The sequence below is a fragment of the Colletotrichum gloeosporioides genome, assembly GCF_011800055.1.
Source record: "Colletotrichum gloeosporioides strain Lc1 chromosome Unknown consensus_60, whole genome shotgun sequence".
In the NCBI taxonomy this organism is placed as follows: Eukaryota; Fungi; Ascomycota; class Sordariomycetes; order Glomerellales; family Glomerellaceae; genus Colletotrichum; species Colletotrichum gloeosporioides.
Window position 1 is genome coordinate 395,499 of NW_025544705.1, and position 6,920 is coordinate 402,418.

Consider the following 6,920-nt stretch of genomic DNA (forward strand, 5'->3'; position numbering starts at 1 on the left):
ATAGATATAGATAAATAGCTATAATTACTTATTTTATTAAAAATAAGATAAAAAATAGCTATTAAGGTAAATTAAAGCTTAAAATAAGAGGGTAGGTATAATTACTATTAAATTAATAGCTTTAATTATCCTATTTATTTATTTATTTATATCCCCTCTATAAGCTATTAAAGTAATATTTCTTTCCTTTATTAATAACCTATCTATATTATCCCCTAAGTAAATAATTATTACACTTTAGGTCTATAAAGCTTATATTCTTATTAATTAATAAGTCTTTTATACTTTTCTTTATTATAGTTAAAAATACTAACTAGTTTTAAGAGTAGTACCTTCTAGTTTATTATAAGTTCTAGCTACTAACTAACTCTAAAAAGTAACTAACTAATATAAAGTTTAACTCTCCTCTTTATATTATATTAAATAACTTAAGTTTAATTATAAGTTCTTATTATATATCCTTATTATCTCTTATTATTTAGTTAATAGGTTTCTTTATAGTTACTTATAAGCCTTATTTAATATTAACTTAAATTTCTATAGCTTTATAATATATATTATAAAGTAGACTTTAGCTTATTTATACCCTCTATATCTATAAAGTAGGTTATAAAATAATTCTAATAAAACTTAATAAGTATAAAGTACTTATTATATATAGTTAGCTACCTAAATACCTCTCTTAACTTTCTCTATAAGTAAGTATTTATTATAAGTAGCTTTATAACTCCCTATAAACTCTAAGTAATTAAGGTCCTTAATCCTAATTATCTAGTAGTATCTTATAACTTCTTTATTTAAGTTTTTAGAAGTTATAATACTATCCTTTATAACTACTATAAAGCTTATATTTATTCCTTTAGGAATAATTTAACTAATACTTAGGTCTATAAACTATATTTTAAATATATTTTAATATCTAATAAACCTTATATAAACTATATTTACTATAAGGATACTTTAAAGGAGTACTTATATACTAATAAAGAGGTCTATAAGAAGTTTAGCTATAGAATAAGAAAAAAGAAGAAGTATTAGAAGAGTAGTAAGTATATTAGTATTAAGATTACTAAGTTAAGGATTAATATTATAGTTAGCTATCTAATAGTAGGGTCTGCTAATAGAAGCTAGGGATTAACATATTATAATAGTATACTAAGGTAGTAGTTTAAGTTATAGGTTATAAACTATAGTAGATTAGGTCTTTTAGAAACTAAGGTAATTAGTCTTAAGCTTAATAAGTAATTTATAGTAAAAGTAAGCTAAAAGTATTTATAAGGATAAATACTAAGTTAATTACTAAAGAGCTATAGAAGTCTAACCTTAAGCAAAGCTTAAGTTATACTATATATAAGTCCTAAATAATATCCTTTATCTACTTTTAGGTAATCACTTAGGTATATAAGTAATTATAATTAATTAGCTATACTAACTAATTACTAAGTATTTCTTTTTATACTCTACTAATTATTCTCTTATCTTATTATTATATAACTTATACTATAGTTCTTCTATTCTAAGTAAGTCTCTATTATTCTTATTAATTCTATAGTATAAATATCCTATCCTAGCTACCTAATACTTAAGTAGGTTAGTTAACTATTATCTATATATAATAGGTTATAATATTAGGTTCCCTCTCTAAAGGTTTTACCCTTAAGACCTAATATAAGTAGGTTATTAGTTTTAAGTTAAGGATCTATTAATTATACTTCTTATTTTACTTATAATACTAATACTATATTAGGTTATATTTAGAAATTAAAATTAAATACTACCTCTACTCTTTATTATTATAATTATACTTTATATATTATTAAGTTTAGTCTAGTTGTTAATATACTTTATTCTTATTATTATTCTTTAGGGAAGTATTATAAACTTCTTCTTAGTAGTGAAATTTATAATAAGTATACTTATTTAGAGTAGTTTTATAATATAGTAGTAGATACTATTTATGCTTATATATCTTTTATTTTTGCTATATTTCCTATTTAGTGCTAACTTATCCTAGTTAATTACTTATTAGATAAAGCTACTTATTTAGAGGATACTAAAATAGCTAAAGAGGAGGTATTAAGAAAGAAAGCAGCTACTTTATATATTATATAGGCTAAGTTAGATAAGTCTATAGTATAGTTAGATTACTTATATAAGTAGAAAAGGATAGTATTTTAAAAAGGTTAGGAGGTTATAGAAGAGGAGTTAGTAATATCTCTTATATTAGAGGTTTAGTCTATAAGTAGTTTTAGTATTTTAGACTTAGATTTAATTTTTAACTAAAATCCTAATACTTTAAGTTTCTTATTAGGGGAGTTTTAATTATATTTTAGTATTCTTAGTTAAATAGATATATTTTCTTATTATACTAGTTTAAAGTATCCTCTTAGTTATACTTATACTAATAGGAGTTATATTTTTTATTTCTTAGCTTCTCTTTATTTCTATTATATTTCTTCTTATATTTATCTTTCTTTTTTATTAGTATATTCTATATATTCCTTAAATTCTTCTAAAGTTATAAATAAACTTAGTCTATCCTTAGGATTAATATAATTAAGTGTTCTAATATACTTATTAATCTTATCTTAATAGTTAAGTAGGTTATTATTAGGTTCCTATATATTATCTTTATATCTATAGTTTTTCTATTTAATAAGGTATTCCTATTTATTATCTCTATACTAGTAGTTTAATAGTTTCTCTACTTTATACTCTAATTTATTATCTTCTATAATAATAAGGTTATTTATTTATAATCTTTATAATACTAGCTTAAGGAGTGAAATATAAAATACTAAGTAGTATTTTATAGTTTCTAAGAGTTTAAGCTTATAGTTAACTAGTGAGATAACTTATAAGATTTTAAAAAGTTTAAGTTTTTTATAGTTAAGTTTATCGCTTAGTTATTTTATTTTAATATTTCGCTATATAAGGTAGGTATTATCTCCCTCTTTTAAAGTTAATCCCTTAATCCTTTATTTATTATTAAATTTTAATATTTATTATTAAATAAATTTAAGTTCTTTATATATATTATCTTAGATATCTTTAATTTATTATACTGAGGTAGTAGCTTTAATTACTATTAGGCCTACTTAGGGTTCTTTATAAGCAGTTAGTTTAAAGCTATAGTTAAGGTAGAAGGGGGATTTCTTAGTATTTTCTCTAATTATACTATTATAGGTAAATTAAGTAATTAGCAGTAGTATAACCTAATTATTTTAGTTATAATTAATATAGGCGTAGAGGTATATTTTAAGGATTTAGTTAATACGTTCTATTTATCTATTAGTCTATAAGTAGAATATAGTAGATATTAATTATTTAATATTAAGTTATAATATAATTAACTTCTAAAACTTAGAAGTGAAGATCTTATCTTAGTCTAATATAATTTCCTTAAGTGTTTTATAGTTAGTAATAATATACTTAAGGAAGGTATATATATATTCTTTAGTGTTACTTACTTCTTTATATAAGATAAAGTAGGTATACTTTATAAGTTAGTCTATAATAATAAGAATACTATTAAAGTGTACTCTTATAAGAGGTTTTTAGGACTTTAGTAATTTAATAATAAAGTTAAGGGATATAGATTACTAGGCAGTTTATAGCATAAGTAAAGGTTATAATATACTATAAGGTTAATATTAAGTAGGTTTGCTTTTTAGGTATACCTTATAGTTCTTAATTACTTTTACTATATATTCTCTTATAACTTTTTCTCTATATTATTATTATAATTATTTCTAGGTTTTTATAATTCCTTAGTGATTATATATAAGGTGTATATAAAATTCTATAATTACTTTATCATTTAGTTTATTAGCTAGGCTGATACTAAATTATCTAGTTATTATTAAGAGTTTAGCTATTAGTATTAGGTCTCTATTATCCTATTATTTAAGAATTACTTAGGTTTCTTTAGGTATTAAGATATTATAGTTTAGTTATTAGCTAAGAGTATCTGCTCTACTATTATCTAATCCTTTTTAATAGATTATTTAGAAATTAAATTCTAAGAGGAATTCTAACTATTAAATTTATTATTTATTAAGTATTTTTGAGGTTATAAAGTGTAAAAGATTTTTATAATTAGAGTATATAAGTATTTTATAAATTATTCTTAAGAGTTTAGGTCTCTATTCTTTAAAAGCTTTAATAATTACTATAAGTTCTTTATTATAGACTTAGTAGTTAAGCTTAGGTCTATAAAGCTTATAAGAGAAGAAGGCATAAGGGTGTAGTTATCCTTTTAGGTCTTATTATAATAGTTACACTTTAATTATATAGTTAGATATATTAAGCTCTACTTTAAATTATTTTATTAGGTCTAAGATAATTAAGATAGGTTTACTAGTAATAAGGTCTTTAATTTTCTAAAACACTATCTATTATAGTTCCTCTTATATAAAGGGTATATCTTTATAGCTAAGGCTAATAAGAGCTATATTAATCTTATTATAATTTTTAATAAATTTATAGTAGAAGTTAATAAAACCTAAGAATCTTTAAACTTCCTTAAGGTTATTAGGTACTAGCTATTCCTTAATAGCTTTAACTTTATTTCCTAATATATAAACTTTTCTAGAGGTAATAGTAAATCTAAAGTATTCTACTTTTTATATATAAAATTCGCTTTTTTTAGGTTTAATTAAGAGTTTAACTTCTTAGAGGGCTTATAATATATAGTAAATATCTTCTTTATACTTCTTAAGTATAGGGGAGAAAATAAAGATATTATCTAAGTAGACTACTATATAAATATCGATATACTTATATAGTATTATATTAATTATATTCTAGAATATTATAGGTGTATTAATAAGACTAAAGGGCATAATAAGGTACTTAAAATATCCCTTTTATATTTAAAAGGCAGTCTTCTATTCTTCTCTTTATTTTATTCTAATTAGGTTATAAGCTTCTTTAAGGTTAAGAGCTATAAACTAGTTAGCTCTATATAGAAGTTATCTTATTTTATCTATAAGGGGTAGTAGGTAGTAATTTTTAATTATTATTTTATTAAGTATATAATAGTTAATATATAGTTATAGTTTTCTATTCTTTTTTAGTATAAATAGGATAAAGCTTCCTACTAGTAATATTAAAGGTCTAATATAACCTTTCTTAAGGTTTTCTTTAAGGTACTTATCTAAAACTTCTATTTCTATTAGGTTAAGTCTATAGATTTTATTAAATTATAGTTTTTTCCTTTCCTTAAGGGGGATTTTATAATTAAAACTAATATATTTAGGTAGTTTAGTCTCTAATTTAGCTATAAAGAGTTTCTTATAAACTTTATATTCTTCTAAGATAGATAGAAGTAGATTATTCTTTTATTTAAGATCTATTATTATTAATAGTTATAATATAGCTTACTTTACCTTAAAGTAGTAGATATATCGTTTTATAGTTCCTTATTATATTAGCTTATTTAAAGCTTATTTTTAATAAGGCTACTTAAGGATTAAGTTATTATAATCTTAATAGAGTTAGCTTTTATTTTAATCTATCTATAGGTTATTTATTTATAGCTAGGGTAGTTTTAGTATTATATTATATATTCCTAAGTTAGTAATATTAAATTAGATTCTTTTTTTTTAATTTAAGTAGCTTATCTTAAGAGGTGTAGTCTTATTATAGATAGTACCTCTTTTATACTTAAATTCTTCTCCTTCTACTATATATAATTAATATAGTTATTCTTTTCCTCCCTATAGTACTTTTAGCCTATTAATAGCTTAAGAGGTAATAAAGTTTACTTCAGCTCTACTATTAATTAACATAAGTATTATCTATTAGTTAATAGTAACTTTAAGTTTTATATTACCTTAATATCCTTATAATATTTAGTAGATAAACCTTTTCCTTATTACCTATTATAGTTTTATATTAGTAGGTAAGTCTAGTTTTTTAACTATTTTAAATATCCTAAGTAGGTAATTTGCTTTCCTTCCTATTATACTTTTATAAAGCTGTTTTTATAATATTTAGCCTAAGGAGGTTAAGGTTTATTTTTTGTAATTCTCTAGGTATATACTTTTTCCTTATAGTAGATCTAATACTTATTATACTAATATTTATCTTATTTTATCTATTTATTATAGAGGTATTTTATAGGAAATTATTAGCTAAAGGTAAATATAGTAATATTACTATTAAACTTTCTAAGTTCCTATCTAGTGAAGGTATATATAATATAGATATTTTATAGAGGATTATTATTATATTACCTAGGTTAGAAATAGTAGTTATACTTATCTCCTATATAGATTTCACACTAATTAAAGAAACACTATACCTAAAAGAGGTATTAATAGTTAGGGTTAGTAATTCTAAGGTAAGAGTGATCTTTAGTTCTAAGTTATAAGGTATAATATATCCTTAATCCTATATTAAGTATACTATAAAGTTTAATAAACTATTTATTATTATAAAGGTTAATTTGCTTATATATAATTCGCTTAGGTATATTATCCTTCTTAGATTCCTCTTTAGAGCTAATATTATCTATACTAAGGGTAAGCCTATAGGTAATCTCTACCTAAGTATATTAGTATATATTATTATAAGGTTTATCTAAGTTATAAAGAGAGTTCTCTCTTTCTCTAAAAGTTTAGTTATTTATAAGATTAAATAGTTACTATTTTTCTAAGGGGTTATATTAATAATCTAACTTATTATTAAATTCTTCTCTTATCTATTCCTAGAGTTCTTAATTAATTTATTTAATCCTAGTAGGGTTTCTATATACCTACTTTCTTTATTTTATATATAAAAGTATAATGCTAAGTTATTTTTCCTAAAGTAGGTTATAAGGCTCTTCTTAGATCCTTTCTAAGTATATTTCTTTAGCTACCTAGAGGTATAAAAATCTCTATTTATTATTACTTTCTAGTTCTTTAGGTGTTATA